The sequence below is a fragment of the Bos taurus genome, chromosome 10 (assembly GCF_002263795.3).
Source record: "Bos taurus isolate L1 Dominette 01449 registration number 42190680 breed Hereford chromosome 10, ARS-UCD2.0, whole genome shotgun sequence".
NCBI lineage: Eukaryota > Metazoa > Chordata > Mammalia > Artiodactyla > Bovidae > Bos > Bos taurus.
In genome coordinates, this window is record NC_037337.1 from 15496759 (window position 1) to 15522909 (window position 26151).

The window sequence follows — 26151 nt, forward strand, 5'->3', positions numbered from 1 at the left end:
AGCGCTTGCTGTCAGTCCCGCTTGTTTATGGCTGAGCTCTCCCTCCCCGGCCTGACTCATCTCCTCTCCCATCCTCCGCCAAACGCTTGGGGAGAGAAGGAGGTACCGTGCCCAAGGAATCCTTGGGACCGTAAAGCCTCTGTCAGCTGGTGGTGGAGGATGGGTTTTTCCAGTCTCACCTGCCCACAGTGGTGGGGGCTCAGATTTGGGAATGCCTTAGGCCAGACCCTCCCTTCCATGGAAGAGGGAAGCCACAGTGACAGTGACACGGAACCTGGCTCATGGAGCTGGCTGAGGAGCTGTGGGCTTGGGGGCAGGACATCTAAGTGCTGGTTGGTCTCTGTCGCTCACCAGGAGTGTGACCTTGGGCGTGTCACTTAACCTCTCTGCACCTTATTTTCCTGTAACAGTAAATTGGACCCCTCAAATCCCCTTCCACTTCCATAGTGATGTTGGCATTGAGAGGGTGATGGGCAGAAAGCTCTTTGAGAACCAAACAACCAGATAAAGATGTTCTGGTACTTTCTTGGAAGTGTTATCACTCTCCCTGTCGACTTTGCAGATGCTCACAGCAGCTCTATCCCATTAGGAAGGATTCTGAAATGTAGCTTGTCTCCCCTCCTGAGCCAGATGGGCTCAGATATTTGTCCACACAGGGACCAGCTCACCTCCAGCTGCAGTAGGCAGGCTTGCAGGTCACTAGAAACACATGGGCTGGTTCTTACTGGGGCTCAAGTCCATTGCTGACACCCTGCCATACTCCACTACATGGTTTGCAAAGGTCAACAGTCAATGCCTCACACCATAACAAAACAAAAATTAATTCCAGATGGATTGAAAATCTAAACATTGAAAAAGAAAGAGAAAAGCTGCAAGGGTATTAGAGGGAAATGGAGAGTATTTTTAAAATCATAAGACAGGGAAAGGCTTCCTAAGCTAGTTAAGAATCCATAAAACCATAAAGGAAATGATTAGTAGATTAGAATAAATTTATAATAATATTTTAAAGGTAATTTTTGTACTCTAGTGAGACATGTAAGCAAAATTAAAAGGCAGGCAACATAATTGAGTACAATATTTGCAATATATAACAGACAAAAGTTGCATGTCCAGGAGATATATATATATATATACACACACACATATATATAAAGAGTTAAGAAAAATCAATAAGAGGACCCAATAGAAAATGGGCAAAGGCTATGAATAAGCAATTTATAGAAGATAGAATATATCTTTTAGCCTACTAAGTAGAAAAAGATTTAAAAGAGTCATAATCTTTGGTGTTGCCAAAGATGTGAGGGCAGGCACTCAAATATGCTCTGAGTATTTGATGATCTAACATCTTACTCTTGGTGAGGTGTAAACAGAGGTAACTTGACAATATCTAGTAACATTTAAACATGTGTCCATTGGCCCAGTGATTCCACTTCTAGAATGTATTCTACAGAAATACTCTCAAGCATATATATTTTTTAAAGTTTACGGCATTTTTGTACTCATTTTTTTTGCACGCATCATTTTTTAAAATTATTTTCTAGAGAAATGAAATTTCTCTCTCAAATTGCTTTGAAGTTTCTAAACTCCTCTCCATTTTTGTAATGGTACCAAAGACTTTCATGTTGTCTGTAACTCTGCTCTAGAATATGGTCAGCTTCTGTAAACACTTCATGGACAGCAAGGGGGAAAAGAGTTCTTTATAGAGCATAAGTTTCTGTCTTTGGAAACATATGTATCTGTACACATGCATGTATGTTCAGTGTACATGGTCTTTCAACCTTATTTGTTCATATCCTGTGATACATTTTGTTTAATTTAATAATAGACTAATAGAGATGGCTCAGTCTTCCAGTTGGTTTCTCTTGTTTTCTTTCATTTCAGGAAGTTCTCACTCTATATAGGTACTCGATCTGCTTTTTGAAGCGGGGTGGTGTTGGGGGTTTTTGGTTTTTTTGTTTGTTTGTTTAGTGGACTGTAGCCCGCCAGGCTACATCTGTCTATGGGAGCAAGAGTACTTGAGTGGGTTGCCACCTGCTTTCCATTGGTGGTAGTGGGGTTTGGGGCCACACTGCACATGGCATGTCGTGTGTGAGATCTGAGTTCTCCCACCAGGGATCGAACCCCTGCCCCTGCTATAGAAGCACAGTCTTAACCACTGGACTGCCAGAGAAGTCCCAGGTACTCAAGGATTTCTGTGGCACTTTTATAACAGTGAAGATTGGAAGCAACCTGCAGATCCATCAATAAAGAAATGGGCGAGCAAATTCGGGGCCATCCACACACAGGGGCGCCACACAGTCACCAAAGGTGCTGACGTAGAGGACTTGTTCTCACGTGTTTAGCCTCAGAATCACCTTATGCTCTTAAACATTATTGAGGACCCCAAAGAGCTTTTGCTTACATAGCCATATACCCATTAATATTTAGCATATTCGGGGGGCTTCCCTGATGATAAAAAATCCACCTGCCAATGCAGGAGACATGGGTTCGATCCCTGGTCCAGGAAGATCCCACATGCCTCAGAGTGACTAAGCCCGTGTGCCACAAATATTGAGCCTGTGCCTTAGAGCCTGTGAGCTGCAGCTACTGGACCCATGCGCCGCAGCGACTGAAGCCCGAATACCCAGAGCCCGTGCTCCGTCACAAGAGAAGCCGCAGCAGTGAGAAGCCTGCACACCGCAGGTAGAGAGTAGCCCCTGCTCACCGAAACTAGAGAAAGCCCGCAGCAGTGAAGACCCAGTACAGCCAAAGATAAATGATGAGCATATAAATAAAATTTAAAAAAAATATTTAGCATATTCAAAATAAAAATGTAGGAAAATCAAAAATATGTATTTATTTGCCTAATAATAAACCCATTTCACATCCTCACAGAAAACTATTTTATGAAAAATTATTATATTAAAAAAATTGAGAATTACATTGTTCTACATTTTTGCAAATCTCTTTAAATTAATCTGGCTTAATAAAAGGTGGCTGAATTTGAATATCTGCTTCTACATTCAGCCTGCTGAGATATCAAACATCATACGACTCTGGAAAACTTCACTGTATACTTACCTGAGAGAACAATAGTGAAAAGGCAAATAATGTCTCCTATTATTATGAAAATAGTTTTAACCCAACAGACTACCTGAAAAAGTCTTAGGGATCCCCAGGGGTCCCCAGACCACACTTCAAGAACCACCAGTGCAGTAGAATATTTAATAAGAAAATTTTATCACCTACTGCTAGCTGGAAAAAAAAAGGTAAAATCTAATTAATCCCATTAAATGATATCTATGTAGCAATCTACCTTTTTGGAAAAGACTGGGAAAATATATGAGCTTCTCTGGTGGCTCAGATGGTAAAGAATCCAATCGAAATGCGGAGACCTGGGTTCGATCTCCAGGTTGGGAAGATCCCCTGAAGAAGAGAATGGCTATCCTCTCCAGAATGGCTGGAGAATTCCATGGACAGAGGAGCCTGGCGGGCTACATGAGGTTGCAAAGAGTTGGACACAACTGAGCTACTTTCACTTTTTTAAGCTTCTCTGGTGGCTCAGACGGTAAAGAGCCTGCCTGCAATGCGGGAGATCTGGGTTCAATTCCTGGGTCGGGAAGATCCCAGGCAAGATCTTGCCCATACTCCAGGCAAGAATACTGGAGTATCCCATGGACAGAGGAGCCTGGCGGGCTACAGTCCATGAGGTTGCAAAGAGTTGGAAACAACTGAGCGACTTCTCTTTCTATATACACCTACGGGTTTAAAAGTGGTTATTTCTGAGTATTGGCGTCATGAGTGCTCTTTCATTTTTTTTCTTATTCCTTAACTATGTCTTCTAAATTTATCTTAGATGAGCACAATGTTTCATACTTTAGGGGGAAAAAAGAAATAAAAACAATTGGTTGATGTAAAGAGGGAGCCCTGAGGTTTCAGAAGACAAACAGCCCAGAGTAGGGACTCAGGTCAGCCCTCCCTTTACGTATTTTGTTGACGTTTTCCCCCAAAGTAACACGTGCTTCTGAGCTGGCTGTAGTGCAGGCTAGCAGGAAGTACCCTGAGTGAGGATGAGGTGCTGAAGGGTAGGGGCAAGGCAGATCCTAGGGCTGAGCAGTTGGTTTAGTCTGAGGCAGGACCCTGATGTCTGAGACTCTATGGAACAGAGTCCTGAGCCCAGAGAGGGGCCTGCCTTCCCCTGGGTCAAAGCTTTCAGTCTCCTGCCCCTGTGGTCAGGGCAGAGCCCACTGCTGTGGGCTGGCTGGTCCTGGGGGAGTAGGGAGGACAAGGGCTAACAAACAGCAATAACAAGAATGCCCAGTTCAGAACCCGCTCCTGATCTGCCAGTAGGAGAGATGAACTGTTCCTCATTGGTCAGTTTTCTAGGAAGAAGATTCTATTATTTTAGCTCCAGTTTTAATTTTCTTGGTTTAGATAGAACTCTCTCTGAAAACAGTTTCCTGTATTATTCAACAGAAACACAGGCAAGGTTCCGACCGTTTCTTGGCGAGGTCTAGTCGTTGCTTGGACGTTACTCATGCGCTGTGAACTCACAGGGGCACACTCTTGTCCCTGCCCTGCGTGGCTCCAGACTATTTTCCTGAGCACGCAGAAAGCCGCTGTCTGCTTTTGTAGTTCTTTTCTGGGTTTTTGGCCATCTACTGTCAAATGCCCTTCCCATTCCTTTCTTGCTTCTCTGAGAGGTTTGGGCCAGATGAGACTAACAAGATTGGCATCTGCCCTGAGGCCAAGCCTGAGGCCGACTCTTCCAGAAGCTTCTCTTCCTTCATCAGTTTCCCCCCAAGCCAGCTTGCTGAGACCTCAATATTTGTGATGACAAGCTTTCCCCCAGGGGAGGGAGTATGCCAGCAACAGTAACAGACAATGATGGCTTGCCTTTGTCTAGCACTCCAGTCCAACAAACTGTCTTAATCAACCCTCTTGGGGGTTAGATGGTGGTGGTTGTTCAGTGGCTCAGTCATGTCCAACTCTTTTAGACCCCATGGACTGCAGCACTCCAGGCTTCCCTATCCTTCACTATCTCCTGATAGTGAGAGTTTGAGTTTGCTCAAACTCATATCAGTAGAGTCAGTGATGACTATCTAACCATAACACCCTCTGTCTCCCCCATCTCCTCCTGCCCTCAGTCTTTCCCAGCATCAAGGTCTTTTCCAGTGAGTCAGCTCTTCATATCAAGTGGCCAAAGTACTGAAGGTTCAGCTTCAGCATCAGTGCTTGCAATGAATATTCAGGACTGATTTCCTTTAGGATTGACTGATTTGATCTCCTTGCTGTCCAAGGGACTCTCAAGAGTCTTCTCCAACATCACAGTTCAAAAGCATCAATTCTTCAGCGCTCAGCTTTCTTTATGGTCCAACCCTCACATCCACACATGACTACTGGAAAAACCGTAACTTTGACTAGACAGACCTTTGTCGGCAAAGTAATGCCTCTGCTTTTTAATACACTATCTAGGTTTGTCATAGCTTTTCTTCCAAGGAGAAAGCATCTATTAATTTCATGGCTGCAGTCACCATCTGCAGTGATTTTGGAGCCCAAAAAAATAAAGTCTGTCACTGTTTCCATTTTTTCCCTATCTATTTGCCATGAAGTGATGGGACTGGATGCCCTGATCTTAGTTCTTTGAATGTTGAGTTTAGGGGGTTTGGTAGAACCATCCCCATTTTACAGTTGGGAAAACTGAGGCTGCAGAACCAGACTGGAAATCCAGCCCACTTATTTCTGAATCTGAAGCTCTTTCCACTGCCCATGACGCTGGTGGACGGGTAAGTTCTGGCCGAGCTGGCAGATCTGAAAGGGGTGGATTTGTCTTTCCCAGGCTCGTGTTCAGGCGGCTGTTGTGAAGGCCGGTTTTCCCCCTGGTTAACATTCAGCCGCCAGCTCTGTCCTCTCTGGAGTGGAATGTTAAGCTGCAGATGGGGGAGCAATCAGCACCCTGATTGCCTGGCACAGCTGGAGGGGCCTTATGAATATTCCAGGGAGCAGGCACGGTGCCCAGAGGCCTGATTAGCCGCTCGGGCCTCCCCAGGTACACCACCCCTTTCCTGCCACACTCCACCAGGGCTGCCCACCTGCCGCCTCCACATCCAGGCTGAAGCTGGAAGCCGGGCCTGGCACAGCTAAGTATTAGCCAGCTACCTACTACCCACGTGGTACATGGCAGAAAGGAAGGAAACCTGGCCTGGACATCAGGGGTCTGGGTTCTCCTTACAACCCAGCAGTCCTCAGCTCTGGGGAGCTTTTGGGGGTCTCACATACCAGCTCTTTTCAAATCTCATCTCCAGCCCCATGATGAAAGTACAGTTGTTTGTCCCGTTTTACAGAGGACAAAACAGAGCCTTGGAGAAGTCAAGAGACTCCTTGGAGACTTGTACAGCACACGAGTGGCAGAATTTAAAACCAGGGCTCCCCTGGCCACATGCCAGCCCATCTCTGTAAGAGGACTCGGAAGAGGCATGTGTCTAGAGGTGCCTTGTATTATTATTACCATCACTTGAACATCTCCACACCTCCAAGTGGAGTTGGACATTAATTGAACATTATGAATTAATGAATTATGAGTTAATGAATGAACATTATGAATTAATTCAACATGGAACATTAATTCAGCCAGTACTTTGTAAACTCCTGTGATATTCTGACACCTCAGGTGTCCATCTTTTCTGGAAGCCATGAGAACAGGTATTTGCTAGAAGGTAGGGAAGCTTTGTCTCTGAAGGACAGAAGCAGCAATCTCGGTCAGCAAGTAGAGCTGGGGGGAGGCATCCTGGAGCAGAGGACCACACAGGAGAGCACCACTCCTTCAGTCATGGGGCATGCCCTGGGCACCCAGCCCCATGCCTGGCACTGAGACCCAAGTAGCACCAGGCCTTGTCTCTGATATGTCCAAGGGGCATCTCACTGGTGGACCAGTGGGTTGGAAGTCTCTGAGAGAGTCCTACCCATGTCTTGCTCGAGGAACCAACTCCATGGTTCAGGGAGGGAGCTATTTTTATTTATGTATTTCTTTATTTTTGGCTGTGCTGAATTTTCATTGCTACGCCCAGGCTTTCTCTAGTTGTGGCAAGTGGCAGCGACTCTCTAGTTTCAGTGTGGAGACTTCTCATTACAGTGGCTTCTCTTGTTGCGGAGCATGGGCTCTAGGGCACGTGGGCTTCAGTAGTTGTGGCACATAGGTTCAGTGCTTGCAGCTCCTGGGCTCCTGAGCTTGGGCTCAGTAACTGTGGTGCACAAGCTTAGTTGCCCCATGGCATGTAGGATCTTGCTTCCCAGACCAAGGATCGAACCCGTGTCTCCTGCATTGGCAGGCAGATTCTTAACCACTGAACCACCAGGGAAGCCCCTGTTGAACAGGTTCATCCTAACTGTTCATCCTGCTGGCCGTTCAAAATGATGGACGTTAACTGCATTCTCCAGAAACTGGAATCCCTGGTTCATTTATGTTCGGGTTTAGCTGTGTATAATGCAAATAACTGAATTCTGGGGTTGGGATGCTGCATTTGATCTCCAGATAGGGGTCACTCCTATCTCCTGTGTAAGCCTGTGGCCTCCACTTTCCCCCTTCATGTCTGCTCAGTCTCGGCAGTCTGGTGGTGGAACATTTTCCCCTGGATCTTGGGGTGGGGTGCCGCATTGTCCCCCTCCCCAGCCCAGTCAATGTGGCCTCCTCTTGCTGCTTCTCCTGTCTCTGCTATTCAAGGATGGAGGTCTAACCAAGGCTGGACAGTTGCTCCGAGTCTCCCCAGCCCTGCAGGGATGGGTGGTGGAGGTGGGCTGGGGCAGAAAAAGCAACACAAATCCACAGGCATCTCAGTGAGGAGAGCAGAGCCCTGGAGTAAGAGAGCGGCATAGGACAGGGCCAAGAGATCAGACTCTAGAAGCAAACAGACCTCGCTTGAGTCTCTGCCATGCCACTTAGTTGCCAAGTGACCTTAGGTGAGTCACTTCACCTTTCTGTGCCTTAGTTTTCCTTTCTGCAGAGTGATGGGGTTGGACCACGTGATCCCTAGAGTTCAATTTAGCTCTCACATTCCGTTCCCCTCTTTTATGCAAATATGTCCTCATTTGCGTGCTGGTAGGCACTGTGCAGAACATAAGAACTGTTCCTTCTCATCTCTCAAGGGCCAGTTCCAATGAGGCCAGCTCCATGAAGCTTTCCCCCTCCCAGGACCCATCCGAGGCATTTTGTGTCTATTGCTTGGAGTACTGTCTATATGCTTCCTTCTTTTCTATGTGGTTAGTCCATCCATCTGTCCATCCATGAATCCACTCATCCATCCATCTAGCCACCCATCTCTTCATTCATTCAACCATTCACCTATACAGTCACCCACCCACCCGCCACCCTGCTTATTAATGTTTATTTAGTACCTGTTGTTTCAGTCACAGTTCTAGAATTGGGGACGCCACTGTAAACAAGACCAATCTCCACCTGCATGGAGTTTGCAGTCCAGCCACCTTGATTAGGCTGAGAGCCCCTGAAGCAGGGAGGTGTCTGAGGTGTACAGGGTCTGCACACAGCGGGTGCTCAGCAAGTGGGCATGGGTATGACCTGCGGCTCGGTCCCAGAAGCACCACGCCACGTCTCCCGGCTGGGGTTTTCTCTTTGCTGGTTCTGGGAGCCCCTCACCTCCAAGCCCCAAGGACCATGTGGTGCCCTGTAGGGGCTTCCCAAGCTGAAGAGGGCTGCATCCTCCCCTTCAAGCCCTTAGAGCAGTATTGCCCAACCCAACTGCTCTGGAATCAAACCTGAACGTTGGCAGACAGGTTAGCTCCATGAGTCAAAGTATGTAATATGTGTGATGCCTGATATTAAAAGAAGGAGGGGAAAGTGCCCAGCTCAGTGCCGAGGACTGTAATCAAAGCAGGCTTTTTTGCTCACCCAGAGCCTCGGCTTGCATGATTTCTATAACACTCCCTCCCCATCACTCCCCATTGTCAGCCCTGGGCTTCTCAATCCTTCTCTCTCCCACAAAAAAGCCCCAGATCTTCATCCCCGCTCCCCTCTGTGCAGAGGTCTCCCCTCTCCCGAAGAATTAAGAGAACCTTTTCCGAATCCATCTTTCAGTTGTTCTTTGTTCTTCTGCTTGGTGCAATTTGCATCTCAAAGCCTGTGACAGCCTGCGTGTACAGTAAGTGACTTGGGGGAAAGGGGAAGAAAAAGAGAGAAGCCTCAACTTCGTTGCATTTGTCTGAGGCCTGAGATTGACAGCCTTGCTTGGTGTTTTTCCCTTTTTTGGAAGAACGACTGCTTATTTTTGAGAAAAGTGAAGGCAGGCTCTTCAGCAGAAGTGGAAGTGTCGCTCCCTGATTTTATTTCTCTATAATGGACTGGGTGCTGTCTCTGGAAGGGATATGGACTAGGGATGCAGGCTGGCTGGTGGGTATTCTGGAGGGGTCAAAGAGTCCATCCCTCTGTTTGGGGCCAGGGCCTCCATTTGATTCATTCTTCTCTTTCCTAGCAGAGTCAGTGAAGCTGGAAGTAATAGGACCTGGTCCACTAGTTTCCATGAACTTGGGCCATGGGCCCTCCCTCTGACCACAAGCACCACCCTAGATTCCAAACTGTTGCAGGAAGGGGGACTGCTTCCAGGGCCCAAGAGCGGCTCTTGTCTAACCCTCGGAAGTGAATTGCCTGAGGAGATTCATGTGCTGACAAGCAAGAAACTTTACTGGGAAGGAGCGTAGGGTAGGGGAACCCAGGAGACCAAGAGGGTCAGGGAACCCAGGAGGACTTCTCTGACCCATGACTCCGAGTCTGGGGTTTTATGGTGATGGGATTAGTTTCTGGGTTGTTCTCTGGCCAATCATTCTGACTCAGGGCTCTTCCTGGTGGCACATGCATTGCTCAGCCAAGACGGATTCCAGCAAGGAGGACCCTGGGAGGTTCGTAGGACATGTGATATCTCTTTTTGACCTTTCCCGAATTCTTCCAGTTGGTGGTGGCTTGTTAGTTCCATGTTCTTACCAGGACCTCCTGTGGTAAAATAACTCATACAAATGGTTACTGTGCTGCCCCGCCGGGGTGGGCGGTTTCAGTGTTTCCCGTAACAAAACCAGGTTGCCAGTTACCTTGGGCTGCTCCCCATTTTCCCTCTGATGGAAACTCGCACACCTTTAGAAATCATAGCTCCGTCTCTTAGCGAGGAGCCCTGGGTATGTAACCTCTCTGCGCCTCACTTTTCCTGTTTGTGAAATAATAATGGCATTTATTTCTCAGGTGCCACCATGATTAAATAAGGTTCTAAATCAGGACTTAGCTCATCACCTGGCATGGAGTGTGTGCTGGAGCTAAAAGCTGTGGTGATGCCAAGGGCTTTGCCCATCTCCTCCCCTTCCTCAGTCCACTCGGGCCCAGAACTAGCCCGTGGGCTTCTGCATCCACAGGCAGCAAGTGGGGAGGCTTGTCTTTGGCCTCCAAACAGTCCCCTGAGCATTCCTAGCAGTGAGCATTCCTGGCATTCCACACACTGCCTAAAGGGGAGGCACCCAGAGCCCTCCAGAGCGGGCGAGGGGCACACTTATGTACCAGGTGAGCGCCTGGAGGAAAGGCATGAGGGCAGAGGCCTCACCTGCTTTGGGACCGAAGATACCCTGGAGTAGGAAATGGCAACCCACTCCAATATTCTTGCCTGGAAAATCCTGTGGACAGAGGAGCCTGGCGGGCTATGGTCCATGGGGTCACAAAGAGTTGGACACGCCTGAGCTACTCGCACGAGCATGTACTTCTTGTACCTCTAACTCAGCCTGCCTGATTGCCTGGAGTCCTCCTCTCCACCAGGTTAAATGAGATGTAAGGCATGTAGAGGTTTGCCGTAGTGCCCAGTATACAGCCACTGCTCAGAAAAACCCGTGCTGTTCTGCTTCTATTATTGCAGCTACTAGAATAAGCTTTAGGTTGGTGAGGGTGGGCAAGGGCAAGAGCCCTGGGAATCTGGGACAGAGGCTCTCTAAAATCCAGTTGGCTTGGATTCCAGGCACAGGCCCACTGGGTAGGCATGAGTGTGAGATTCCATGCCCTGAGCCACACAATCCTCATGCCCATGCCCACCTCCCCAGGGCCCTGATTCCAGTCTCCATGGACACTATACCCAATACCTCATTCTACCCAGGAGAAATCTTGGCCCCCGAGGAGAAGTGTCTTATCCAACTCTGCCCGGCATGTCTGCTTGCCCTCTGTGCCCTTTCCCAGAAATCCTTGCACTTAGCTTCTCCTGAGTCCAAAGTCACACCTACTGAGGTGTTGGTGATGATGGTGACTTCCTTTACCAGGGAGTGAGTTTCAAGGAGACCAAACACTTGAGACCCAGAGGAATGTGTTGCTAACCGTGGCATTTCACGGGCAGGGGGATCTGTCCACACAGGGCAGCCTTCCCCATGCCCTATTCTGTCAGGCCTGAGGCTGTAGTTTCAGAAGCTCCCTCTTCTTGGGTCCACGGATTCCCACACTGCAAGAGCAGAAGTGGAATAGGGCTCAGGAGGAGAATGGGGAGTGGAACTAAGATGGATTGACTGCGAACAGAGCATCTCCAGTGGGGCCCTGAGGCCTTGGCCAAGACCCTTACTAGTCTGCCATCTTTTGGTAGCTTCCAGAACAGTGAGTGTTAGCCTCAGAAACTCCAGGTCTGACTTTGTCCTTAGGCATGTTTCTCTTCAGGAAGGCCTTCCTCAAGTCCCTCTCCCACCTCCATCCCCATCCCAAGACTCTTAGAGGGTCAGGTCACAGCACTCAGCCTCGTAAGACAAGAGACTGTTCTGTGGCACCAGCTAGCATCATGCTAGCCTGTCCTCCCCACTCTCCATTCTATTCAGCGAAGACCTTGATTTTAGTTGCTAAGCAACCTATGCTAGGTTTCCAAGTGGGTCATCCCTCAAGTGAGCACAGGAGGGGGAGGGCAGGGGTGACAGTGCTTAGAACTCCGCATTTTATAGATGGGTACACTGAGTCCAGCGAGGTCAATGGACCTGGTCAAGGCTGCACAGCCCGTTAGTGCCCCCTGTGTCAGATGATCAGCTGGGGCAGCAGACCCTCAGGATCCCATTCCCATCACCCCACCCCCACCAAGTAAAGCACCCAGTTGGCAGCAGCCACACCAAAGGGACTTTTCTTGGAGGCTCACGTCTACCCAGACAGGGATGGTGGATGCCCAGTGATGAAGCACAAAGGCTCTGGCATTGGTTGGTCTGGATTCAACTCCCAGCTCCACCATTTACTAGCCACATGCTTTGGGCAAGTGACCTAACTGTTCTGTGCCTCTGTTTTCTCATCTGCAAAATGGGAGAAATGCTAATGGCTCAGAGGATAAGGCATCTGCCTGCAATGCAGAAGACCTGGGTTTGATCCCTGGGTCGGGAAGATCCCCTGGAGAAGGAAATGGCAACTCACTCCAGTATTCCTGCCTGGAGAATCCCACGGACAGAGGAGCCTGGTGGGCTACAGTCCACGGGGTCGCAGAGTCGGACACGACTGAGTGACTTCACATGCACACACCCTAAAGCTATTCTGAGGATTCAGTGATGTGTTACATAAAGACTGGGAGGGTGCTTGGCACAGAGGAAGTCTCTCTCTGTGTGTGGGCTTCCCACGTAGGGCACCAGCCACCCATGCCCACACCCCCAGGCATACTCCTTTATCTCAAGGGAATTCAGTCCCAATTTTATCAGTCTTACAAGGTTACAGATCTAGTACAAAAAGTTTCAAACTTTAATTTTCAACCCTGGAATATTTTGTTCAAATAAAACATTCTTAACTTCTGAGGACAGCAGGCTTAGACACCTTTAGCTCTTTGGAAAAGCCTATGGACCCCTTCAGGGGCTTCCTCGGTGGCTCAGATGGTAAAGAATCTGCCTGCAATGCAAGAGGTGAAGTGAAGTCGCTCAGTCGTGTCCGACTCTTTGTGACCCCGTAGACTGTAGCCTACCAGGCTCCTCTGTCCATGGGATTTTCCAGGCAATAGTACTGGAGTGGGTTGCCATTTCCTTCTCCAGGGGATCTTCCCTACCCAGGGCTCAAACCCGGGTCTCCCACATTGTAGATAGATGCTTTACCGTCTGAGCCACAAGGACATAACTGAGCGACTAAGTGCACATAGATTACACACGGACCCCTTCACAGAACAGAGTTTTTAAGTACATAAAATAAAATAATATACAAGATTATAAAGAAAGCCAATTATATTGAAATTTAGTTATCAAAATATATAGCAGATTGTGATCTAGTAGTCAATGTGCTTTTATATTAGAACATTAAATAACATGCTCAAGTGGACAGCCTAATCAGTACTATAGTTTCAGAGCAGTGATGAGCGTAAACAGTGTTTGAGATAACTCTAATAGAGTAAGGTGATCTGAAAATATCTGTGAAGTCTATTGATGAAAAAGTTACAGGTTCAGCTAATGCTTCTGGGTTTGTTGCTTCATTTATAAACAAAGGACATACTAAATTTCAGTTAGAAGCTAGTGAAAATGTAGACATGATTTTCCTCCTAGCCAAGCTCATTGACTTCCTAAAGGGTCTGTGGACCCAGGATAAAGACCCCTGACATAAAATCGCAGGCAGATGATAATTGTATTAAAATTGAGACAAGCAGAACTGCTCTGGTGGAAGCTCGGTGGGGAGAGGGAAGTAAACCTGCCCAAGCACCCCTGTGAGGCACCCCCAAATCCTAAGCTTTCCTGGCAGTGGGGAAGCTTGACTTCTCTGCCTGTTCTTTGTGACCTTGGGCAAGTCCCATTGCCTTTCTGGACCTCAGTTTCCCCATCTATAAAATGAGATGTCAACCCCATTGTCCTCTGAGGTCTTTCTTGTCTGGCTCTCACATCCCAGGAGTCTGTGTCTTTCCTCCCCTGGAGACAAAGGCCTCAGAAGCATGGTTCTGCAGGAGCCCTGGACCAGGAAGAAGGAACAGCTGGGGCCAGGCTGGCCAGCTCCCAATTGTTCAGGAGAGGAGGAGGAGGAGATGCATGGTGCTCTCCAAAGTGACAGCTGGGTGAGCCTGGCTGGGGGCCTCATCCTCGCCTGCCATCTGTGCCTCCTTCCTGCAGTCGGCAGGGGGGTGGGGGTTGGGGGGGTGCAGATGGGGCCCAAGGCCAAACAGCAACCTGGTGGGCGGGGGAGGGGCTGCCTGAGAAAGAGCCAGGGAAGAGCCCGGTTGCTTCCTCTTGGGTGCTTAACTCTTTCCACCCTCCCTTTCCCCATCTCCTCTTCCAGAGGTCTAGAGAAGGGAGGATATATAGGCCAGGGTCCAGTTAGGCTATATCATGGCTGTGTGACCTTGGACAAGTTACTCAACCTCTCTGAGCATCACTGTCCTCTGTCCAACAAGAGACATAATTCCTAAGACTGCTCATTAGATAGGAACAAGGTTTAAATAACACAGGGTAGATCAAGTACCCCGACACAGTACTGACGGTGGCAGACACTTCCCTGTGGGCTCAGTGCTACCAGCCATCCCAGAGGGCTTGTACCTGCGGGTGTACACCTGAGACAGTGCAAACTGCTGCTGATTGGAAGGTAACACTGAGGCCGTCTGAGGCTGGGCAAAACAGTCTGTGAGTGCTCTGTCCTCCCCAGGCGTGGGGGACTTGACTTTCCTCTGCACCTTTGCTCCAGCTCTTCCCCTCTCTGGGCTGCCCCGTCTCACCAATATCCACATATATAAAACCTTACCTACTTAGAATGACATGTGTCTATAAGGATTTCTTTTCAGATAGGTAAAATCTTCATAAACTTCAGAAGCGAAGGGCCTACAGTGAAGAGTGTGCCTCTCATGCTTAGCTTCCAGTTACTCAGTTCTTCTACCAGGAGGCAACCAGTGCTGCTTCTCAAATGTCTTTCCTGAAATATTATATATATTCACACACACACACACTTATCTCTTTTTGCACAAATATAGCACAGTACTTACGTTGTTCTCTGTGTATCTTGCTTTTTTCCATGTAATTATGTACCTTGGAGATCTTTCCATGTCAAATACAGAAAGTTTCCTCATTTGTTTCTGCAGCTGCACAATATGCCCTTGTTTGGACGTACCACCATTTGTTGAGCCACATATTCCCTGCTGAGGAGTGTCTAGATTGTTTCCAAACTTCACTTTCACAAGCAATGCTACAGAGAACTGTGGACATGCCTTGTTTCACATATATGTGTAGAATAAATTCCTAGAAGTTGAATTGATGGTTCAAGAGGTATGTGCTTTCTCCCAGGAAGCACACACACACAAGAATTTCTTCATGACATGGTAGTAGGCATAGATTGTTAAATGGGACACAAAAAACAACCATTATAGGGACTTCCCTGGTGGTCCAGTGGCTAGGACGCTGCACTCCCAATGCAGGGGGCTCCAGGTTTGATCCCTGGTAGGGGAACTAGATCCCACATGCTGAAACTAAAGATCCCAAGTGCTGCCACTGAGACCTGATTAAGCCAAATAAAAAATGGATATTAAAAAAATAATTATAAAACATTTGATAAATTAGACCTTATTAAAATTAAAAACTTTTGCTCATCAAAAGGTACCATGAAGAAAGTAAAAAGGCGTGGGGGCAATGTTTGTAATGCATATAGCTGAGGAAAGACTGGTACCTCTAATACGTGACTGAATTTAAAAATGGTCAAAAAATGGGGTGTGTAAGACTTGAATGGGCATTGCATGAAAGTGCGATGACCAATAAACTTCTAATGACCACTAAACCTATGAAAGATGCTACTTTCTCAGAGTAGTTTTAATTAGCATTGTTTATCAAGACTGAGGCCGAAAATCTCTGTCTGTTTAACATTTATTTGCTCTTCATTTTTGTGTAGATTGTTAATCCTCATGATGTGCCCATTGTTACTCAGGAAGATGCAAATGAAAACTATAAGTTATTACTATACACCCACCAGAATGGCCAAAATTTAAAGGATTGACAATGTCAAGTGTTGGTGAGGAGCAACTAGAATTCTCCTACTTTGCTGGTGAGGGTGCAAAATGTTACAGCCACTTTGGAAAATTCGTCTAATAAAGTTAAGCAAATCTCCATGCTATGACTAAGCAATCCCATTCATAGGTTTATACCCAAGAAAAGAATACATGTATTCAAAAAAAGACTCCTAGAAGCATGTCCATAGCACCTTTATGCATAATAGCCCTAGACTAGAAACAACCCAAATACCCTTCAGCAGGATAAATTGTGATAGATTCATAAAATAGAACAGCACACAGCAGTAAAAAGGAATGACTCCTGTTACCCACAGCAGCTATGATGGAGCTTTAAAATATGCTGAGAAGAAGCCAGACACAAAACTATACACAGTGTATGACTTCATTTATGCACAGTTCAGAAATAGGCAAAACCCACCTGTGACGTTGGAAGTCAGAACAGGGGCTGCATTTTGCGTTGGCATGAGGAAACTTTTTGGGTGATAGAAATCTTAATTGCAGAGGTAATTACATGAATGTGTACCTATGTACCAATTTAAGAAGTTATACAACTGAGATCTCTGTTTTTTATCAGATATAAATATGCCATAGTTAAAATTTTTTAATTAAGAGGGAAGAGGTATGTGCTTTTGAAATTTTGATAGACATTTACAAAATTGTCTTTTATTGAGGTTGTAACAATTTATATTCTCACCAGCAAAGTATGCATGTGTGTATTTTCCTACACCCCTTGAAAATGGAATGTTACCATACTTAAAAACTTTTGCCAGGATGCTAAGTGGGAAACTTTTTCGGAGTAATTTCATTTAACATTTGATTAAAAATGAGGTTGAAACATCTTTGTATGTTTAAAATCTATTTACATTTCCTCTTTGTGTGAATTGTCTATCTGTATCCTTTACCCTTTTTTTCAATTGATTCCTTTCTTATTGATTTTAAAAGTTCGTTATATATTAGGGAAATTAGTCCCTTTTTTAGGATATAAGTTGCAAATATACCTTCCAAGTGGTGCTTTTTGCACTGGGGATTTCCTCTTTTAAATTTCGAGAAGTCCAGTTTACCAGTCTTTTGTGTCTTCTGTATCTTGGACAATGGTTAGAGTCTTTTCCTTCCCTGAGGTTATAAAGTAGTCTTCCTACCAGGCATTCCAATACTTTGACAATTTCATTTTTATATTTAAATTTTTGCTTGATTTGAAATTTATCTTGGTGTAAAGTAGGAGATAGAGATTCAACTGATTTTTTTTTCCAGGTGGTTATCTAGTTGTCTTAATACTGCTTAATGAAAAAATCCATCTTTCCTCTGCTGATTTGAAATGGAGTTTTTACTCCATTCTACATTTCTGAATATATTGGGGTTTTTCTTATGGGCTGTCCATTCTTTTCTACAGATCTGTCTCTCTGTTCCTGTACCAGTGTCATAATACTGTGTTACTAAGAATTTATAATATGTTTTAATATCAATAAAGCTAGTCATCATTCATCATGGTCTTTTCTCAAATGTTAGCTGACCCTCATTGCTTGTTTATTTTGGTATTTAATTTTAGAATCTGCTTATATAGATACAAAAACCCTCTGCTATTTTATCAGGATTATATTCAACTCATAGAATAAATTAAAGAGTGTAGACAGCCTTATAATGTTTAGTTTAACTATCTATGAACATAGTTCACTTGTTTTAGTCTTTTGTGGACTTTTGTAGTGTGTTAAAATTTTTCCTACATCTTATACTTGTTACACGTATTTAGTTTTTTTCCCTGCTATGGTATGTAGGGCCCTGTTTCCATCATATCTGCTAATTGGTGATTAAATATTTGAAAGCCACTGATTTCTCTATGTTAATTTTTTTATCCCCCCATGTTCCTAACTTCACTTTTTACAGTGGTTTTTCAGTGGTTCTCTTGGGTTTTCTGGGAGTACTATCATATCGTTTGTGAGTAGTGATAATTTTACCTCTTTATAATTTTTATACCTGTAGTATCTTTTTCTTTTCTGATTTCATTGGCTAGTACCTCCAGGAAAGTGTTAAATAATGGCGGTGTCTTATCCTGAGATAATGGTGGTGGTATGTCAGATGTTTATCCAGTAAATACTTTGGGTTGGGAAAGATAGCTTTTTGCTGCCAACATTTTATTACGAAACTTTTCAAACATACGTCAGAGTTTAAATGGTTTTGCAGTGAACACCGCCTAGCTTCTACTATTAACAACTTACTCTACTTGCCAAAACTAGGTGCCCCAGTTTGAGGTTGAGAAGAGACTTCAGACAGAGAATCTCTCGGTGACATTCTATGCAGCTGGCTCAAGGCCTGGCGTATGCTAAGTCATCAGATGAGCTCAGACATTCTGAAAGTGAAGGAGGGGGAGCTGAGATTTTAGGACAGGACTTGGGTGTGGTGATACTCCTGTGAGAGCAGAAGGTGACAGCCTCCCCCACCGCTAGCGTTTGGATCTTCTATAGCACCCGGGGAGGGGCTGGTAGCATTTCTAAGAGACAGTCTCTTTCCTGACAGCTGGTGGGAATTTCCTTTCTTCTTTCTTTCTCCCTCTCCTGCTCCTGCCCAACTGAGCCCTGCAGGCTGAGCCCCAGACAAAGAAAGGGAAATGGCCTGAGAAGGTGCTTCCCTCCTCCCTGAATGAGCTCTTCCTGGATAGCTGGAGGGGGCATCAAAGTGAGGCGTGTCAGGCTGGGGGCTGGGGGTAGGGAGTGGGTAAGGAAGGGGCCAAAGGAGCTTGTGTCTCTCTCAGCTCCGTAGTGGGCAGGAGGCTTCTGCATTGTCTTTTTAAATTTATACTATTGGGATCACCTCCTTGAGAGATTATATATAAGTAATACACAGCTTTGTGGTTGAAAGACTTGTGACTTTGGGCAAGTTACGAGTCTCCGCTCCTCCTGGGGTTCACGAGCGGATCCACAGTCACAATGGAAGTGCCAGTCTGCGTGACAAACAGGCGCTGAGGCCCTTCTCTCCAGCCTCACTGCTTCTGAATCTCCTCTCACTCTCTCGGGGCCCTGAATTCTCCCAAGGCTTCCCCTCCCTTTCTGGATTAAGCCCACACCTGCCTGGCTCCACTGAATCTCCCGCTCCTCCTCTGAGATTCACCACATCCTCCATCCCAGCCCTGAGCCATCCTGGCCTTTCCCACCTCCGTGCCCTTCCCCGACTCTTCACATGGCTGACACCTGCCTGTCCTGCCCACTCAGCTCCAGGGTACCACCTTGTAGAAACCTCCCGGAGTTGTGTTGCTTCTCCCTCTGATCTACCAGCTGGTTATGCTCACACCCATCCCTGCCACTCCCCGGGTTTCTGTCTGTTTCACACCTGTTCCTGCTACTACCTGCTGGGCTCCTTGAGGCTGGGGACAGTTCCCACTCATCCTTCTATTCCCAGCAGCCAGGGTTCCACCAGGATACTAGACTGAGATCTTTTTGGATGAGGAAATTTTTTGAGGCTCAGGGTGGTGCCATGTCTTGGCCAAAGCTCCAAGCCTGCCTGACTACAGATCTTTGAAATTAAACTTCTGGACCAGAGATGTAATGGGTGAGCCCCCATGGACAGGGCAAAAGTTTCCAGCAGATCCCAGTCAGGCCCCCCACATGGAGACTCAGCCTACTTGAGTGTCTGGGAGCAGAATTCGGTGAACCAACTTTGCACCAGGCTTCTCTGCTCACCCACATGCTCCTCTCAGCCTCAGGTTGCCTCATCTGTGAGATGGGAACGTGCACTGAAGCCTGGGGTAATGTGGCATTGCCTCACACTGCAAAAATGCAGAAAGAGCCTGTTCTGTTCTTGTGTGGAGGCAGTCACTGGAAAGGAAAAGAGACTTCAGACCAGTTAGGTCTGTCTCTTTAAGAAGAACATGTAGCCATGAAGTCATAGGCCTTGGGGCTTAGAATCCTGACTGAGCCACTTCCCAGCTGAGCTATAGACCCTAAAACCTTGGTTTTCTGAGTTATAAACTGAAACTAACAAATCCTACCTGGTAGGGTTATTATGAGAATAATAATCACTCATATGCCTATTGAGCATATGGAGTGGGCCAGGGACTGTTCCTTGTCTTACTGAACGCTCACAGCAACCCTGTGAAACAGGGCCTGCTGCATTTTACAGATGAGGAAACTGAGGCACCAGAGAACTATGTAACTTATTTAAAGTCACTCAGCTGGATAATGATAGAACCAGAAGAAAGATGATGATATAGATCAAGAGGTTAGCAGTACCTGGTACATAGCAAGCCTTAGTCAGCAAGATGGCCTGGATTGTGTCTGCCTGCCCCCTAAATGCCCAGATTTGGCAATCTGCAGGCATGGCTTGGGATGGGAGGGGAATGCAGCAAGGGAAGCTACAGGAGGTCAGAGAACCGTCTGGATCGTGAATACAATGCAGATAGAGTGTACTGACAGGGTCCCCGTTCTTAGGAGCTATATGGGCCAGTCACAAACAATATAAGGACACACACTAGGAACAATCCGGTCTTAGGATAGTTGCAGATAGGGCCACAGGCTGTGAAAATAACAACAACATCTTAGCAATGCAATAGAGACTTGGGAGGTATGTATAGGATAAGATGGTCAAGAAAGATCTCTTTGAAAACTTGGATGGGAAGGAGCCAGTCATATAAAGACCACAGCAAAAGGGACTCCCAGTGGTTAAGACTCCACACTTCCACTTCGGGGGTCATGGGATCCATCCCTGATCAGGGAACTAAGATCCCATGTGCTGCATGATGCAACCAAAAAGTAAAATTAAATAAATAAATAAATATTTAAAAGATCACAGGAAAAAATGTCTCAGCCGAGGGAATAGTACACGCTAAGGCCCAACACAGAAAAGAAGGCTGACGCAGGGGGAGCATCGTGGGTGAGCAGGAGAGCAGTGGAGAGATAGGCAGGACTAGATTACCTAGAACTCTGGAGACCTCGCGACAGTTAGGATTTTCACCTAAGTGCGATGGGAAGCCACTGGAGGATTTCAAGCTCAAGGCTGCCTCTTATTCGAGCTGGCGAAGAAATACACATAATAATAGATTCCTTAGGAAGCCTGGGGACAGGACTTGACCTTGAGAAGTGAAGCATCTTGTTTACTCCTGGCCAGTAGCTTATTTGCATCTGACCGTCTGAAATCTATACAGGTACCTTTGCCAGCCTACAGATGGGTGAACTCCATAATGGGAACCATGACAGGGCATCTCTCTGGCAAAGTGGGTATTGGGGTGAGGCCTGTGGTAGATTTTTCTGGCCCAGTGGGTGGAGCACGTACTCTAAAAGCAATTGCAGTTCTTTGCATGAGCACAGGAGTGGGCCGGGGCCAGGAGAGCTAACAAGAGGAAGCCGTTCCCACGACTGGCCCTGACTTTTTGGTGTACCACTGAGAACAATGAGCAAAGCTACCTCTGAGCTAGCTATGATTCTGTGCCCCTGGGCCAGGAATAAATCTGAACTTACCGGAAAGATCATCTCAAGGGTGGTTCTTTGGGTTCTACAAAGAAATCCTGCTAATAAAAAGATTATTATGGACTTCCCTGGTGGTACAGTGGGTGGGAATCCACCTGCCCCTGCAGGGGACACAGGTTCAGTCCCTGCTCCAGGAAGATTCCTCAGGCCTCGGGGCGGCTGGACCTGTGTGCCACACTGCTGAGCCCACGAGACACAGTGAGAGAAAGCCCATGCGCAACAGTGAAGGCCAGGCGCAGCCAAGTGAATAAATAATTAAAAAGAATTATTTCTAGATAACCAACTCGATATGGGACCGCATAGGGACCAAGAGGCAAAGTAGAGGTATTTAGTATCATGCGTTTTAGTGCATGGATCAAAAGTGAGAAGGGACACGAAATGTGAAGAAGAATTAACACAAAGAGCGCTTATTAAGAAAAAGGGAAGCATCCCATGAGAAAAAATTTGTGTGCCTCATATGATGAGGTAATTCACAAGGAAAGAAATGCAAATGTCCAATAAGCAAATGGAGACATAATCAATCCTACTAGACATCAAAGACTTGCAAATGAAAACAATGAGATCTTATTTTTTTAATCTAAAAATAAGCAAGTTAAAGATATTACAACATCCTGCGCTATTAGAGATATGAGGAAAACAGTCATCCTCTTGACTTGCTGATGGGAATATAAATTAGGACAGCTTTATTGAAGGACATTTAAAAATCCGTAACAAAAGCATTTTTTAGTGCAGTCTTGTTAACCCAGCAATTACATGTACCGGCATTTTCCTTCTAAAAAAATATTACAAATGTGTACAGAGATTCTGCTGTGTTGACCACGGCCTTTTTAAAGTGATGGAAATTATAAACCTCTTATGGATCCAAAGGTAGGGGATGGCGTTATATTCTGTGATATAGCCTTACTATGAAATACCATACAGCCATTAAAAATGGTCATGTCAAAGAATATTTAATGGCACAGGGAAACAAAACTCTCCAGCTGGGTATAGAATGAAGCTAATATTCACCAGGGTAGAATAGTAGTTATCTCTCATCTCTATTTCCCAACTTTCCTTTTTTTTAATTACCGCCTTTTTTTAAGTGAGGAGGGGGCCTCTGAAATATCAGGGGTTTGGAGCTCAAACTGGAGACCCAGAAAGTTCACGCATCAGATTCGATCCTCCCTGGCACTGGACAAACACGGAGGTGAAAGTCTCACCTACGTGGCTTATTTGTTCTGGGCTTCATTTCTCGTGTCAAAGTCTGATGCTAATGCCTGTTATGCTTTCCTCACAACAAATGGAAACTGTCCATGTGAGTTTCTACTGCTGCATAACAAACAACCCCCAAACTTGGCTGGGTAGTTCTGGATTGGAATCTCTCACAAGGTTAAGCGGTTGGCTGGGACTGCAGTCATCTGAAGGCTCAGTTGGGGAAACTCGTTTCCAAGCTCACTCTCGCATGGCTCACCACCCAGGCCTCTCCACAAGCTAAGTGTCTCCACTCATGGCAGCTGGCCTCCTCTGAGTGGCGATCCAAGAGAAGAGAGCCCAGGGCAGAAGCCACAGCTTCTGTAGCCTTCTCGACAGTTTTCAGCATCACACACTGACCCCAGTACAGTGTGGGAGGGTACAGTGTGTACACCAGGATGTGGAGACTGCAGGGGGCCACCTGGAGGCTGCCTCCCACCACATCCCAGGATTAAAGTACTTCAGAGGAACACAGAGTGTCCCAGGGGGCTGTGGGCGGCTGTGCATCAACTCACAAAATTCTGATTATGCCTGACTTTTGGGGGAGCCCTGGAGAGCCTGATGGGAGGCCCACAGGGATACTGAACAGGAACAAAAGGCCCTTATTCCAGTTGCTCATTGAGTGCACATTAGGGAATATGTACACCAAAAATAATGGTGATTATTCCTGAGGATAGTAGAACAACTTGGGAATCTGGAGTTGGGGTGTGTGTGCGTGCGTGTGTGTGTGTGTGTGCGCGCGCGCGCGCGTGTGTATGTGTGTGTGTGTGCGTGTGTGTATGTAGGTATGTGTGTGTGTGTGTGTGTGTGGGTGGGTGTGTGTGTATGTGTGTGTGCGTGTGTGTATGTGTCTGTGTATGTAGGTATGTGTGTGTGTATGTGTGTGTGTGTGCGCGTGTGTGTGTGTGTATGTGGGTGTGTGTATGTGTGTGTGTGTATGTGTGGGTGTGTATGTGTGGGTGTATGTGTGTGTGTACTTCCAGGTGTTTCCAAGTTGTCTCCTTTGAGTATGGATAACTTTTGAAATTAAAGCAAAAATGTCTAAGAACAGTGAGTTCATCTGATTCTCAAAGGAAACCACAAATGATGCAGTGACTGAGCTTTGGAAATGAGAAAAGGCTCCCTGAGAACCAAGAAGAATCCTGATCCAGGATGAGAGGCCCAAGGAGAGGAGAAAGGGAAAGAAAACATCGAGGCACTTGCAGGTTATGAGGTAGGGACCTGCCACCCATGAACCTGTCCTTCCCCTCCCCAGCAAGTGGCCAGGGGATGCCAGGCAGGATGAGGAGACCCGGGGTATGAGCTCCATGACTCACGAGCAGCCCCTGGTGTGGCAGCTGGATCAGCTGCACTTAGTGAAGGTGTCAGGTGTGGTCGGGGCTGAAGAGGAGCTCAGGTGCAAGTGGGTGAGAGTGTAGTGGCCAGGACAACCCAAATCTTGTGGAAAGGGTCTAAGAACAGGCTGCAGCTTGAAGGTGGTAACACAGAGCCTGGAAGGCAGCGTGAATACCAGAAATTTCCCCCAAGAGGGTGTGCAGAGCAGCCCCTCTTCTGTCCTTCAGTGGTCACTGTGAAAGGAGTGTCATTTGAAATGTCAGAGTTGGGAGGAGCCTTAGATTTATCAGGATCCTTCCCTTTGTCTCATAGATAAGAAATAAAGACCCAGAGAAGGAAAGTGTCGTGCTAAAAGTTACACAGCATTGAGGTGGCCAGCTCCAACTCTCAAGACCTGGCAGATTAAAAAATGGTTGACTTTTTCTGTGTGGCCCAGAAGCTAGGTGCTCATGGCGAGAGTTACAAGAAGGCAGATTTTCATCTCAGTATAAAGAAGAAGTTTCTAGTGAATAGAGCACAGTAGTAAGCTAGAGTTGTCTGGAAGCATTGAAGCGAAGGCAAGAATGTGCCTCAGGAACCAGAGCCTTAGGAAGAGCTGCTGGGATAAATTTCCTCCTCTACCCTTAAAATTTTGGATGCAGCTGAGAGCAGCGCAGCCGCCGCCCTCTGCTGGTGGAATGGCGGTAGCACAGCTTTCCCTGCTCGGCCACGATGCTCTTCCTCTGGCTCGGGTAGGCTTTCCAGATAAGAAGCAACCCTTTGGGGTCTAAGAGCTTCCTGATGAGAGGACTTCAGGAAGGCAGTGGAGGGATAGCCCCTGTACATATGTGCCAGAAAGGCGAGACCGGTCAGCAGAATGCCCACCAGTGTCTGATGTAGAGTGAAGCCAGTAAACTGCTCTCAGGTAACTAATGTGTGCCCTGTGTCTTCCTGGGGTGACCTTACTGCCCCCTTTTTGTGGCTGGCGCCTCCAAAACTGACAGGGCTGGGACTGGAGACAGAGTGTCTGGAAACCTGGGCGTGGCCCTGGGCATAGCATCATCTACTATTTCCTGCATGGCCTTGAACACATGCTTCTCCTCTCTGGGCCTATACTGCTGGGAGGTGGAGGGGCAGGGCCTCTGACTGCCAGAGACAGGCTCGTGGATAGGGGCTCCCCTGCAGGACACAGACAGTTCTGAGGTTAAGAGTTCACAGTGACCCTAGCCACTTATCCTCTTTTTTCTCCCCGTCTCCAACCTTTCCACTAGTGCCCTCATGCTCTTTTCCCCTTAGTTCTGCCTCTAGGAAAGTTCCCAGAGCTCATTCAGAATGAGTTGACAATAACCAACAATATCTCCTACCACTCTGCTCTAATCAATAGTATCTATATGTTAAGAGCTGTGAAGTGTAAGGAATCAATCCCTAATGGTGGAATTTCAGCGCTGAGAGAATCAGAGTTCTTTTTATAAAAAGGTAGCAAAATCTTGTGGTCAAGAAAGAAGGAGGAAGTCTTTCCCCCTCCCTTTGGTACTGGTCAGACCACAGGCTGGAAGTACAGTATTGTCCTCAGCTCCGTGAACCATACTATAATTGGGAACTAGAGCAGAAGGTAATCTGACGAAGGCAGCCATGATGCTGAGCATACCTCTGATCCAGCGTGAACTGGAGTGTTTGTGTCCCCCTTCAGTCTGCTCTGGAGTTCCCCTTCCAGCGTCTGCCTTTTGCTTTGCCATCAGTCCTCTGTGAGGATTTCTCAGTAACTGAAGGGAAATGAGCTTGTACCGATTCCCCATCCTCGACGAGTTCCACCTCTCCCTGGGCCTACAGATCTGTCCCTTCCTCTAACTCATCTTCCCAGGGAAAGCATAAGCTTCTGAGGCTGGAGCAGCATCTTCTAGATGCAGGCAGGCTGTCTTCATGTCTGGAAAGACCTGGGGACTTGGGGGGAGGGTGTATAATCCTAGGCTGTGGTTTCAGCTCTGGCACTTTTTTGGTGAAAAAAAGTTTCACTTTTTTGAGCAAGTCAGTTAACCTTTCTGAGCCTTTGTGCTCTCCTTTCTACAACTAATAAATAATGCCTCCTGCAGGGGAGTGGTAAGACTCAAGTAAGATGTTAATAAACATGTTTGTAAATGATAAAACCGAGGTCATCAATAGAGTAATACACACACACAGATACACAACACTTGTGAGATAGCTTTTCCTGTGCGACCTTAGGCAAGTCATCTGTA

The 26151-nt window shown here is 46.7% G+C and overlaps 1 protein-coding gene across 6 annotated transcripts in view; it reads left to right on the plus strand.

The window, feature by feature from the left end:
• Positions 1-26151, plus strand: part of CORO2B (coronin 2B) — a 149338-nt gene that overhangs the window by 78702 nt on the left and 44485 nt on the right. The window lies entirely within an intron of this gene.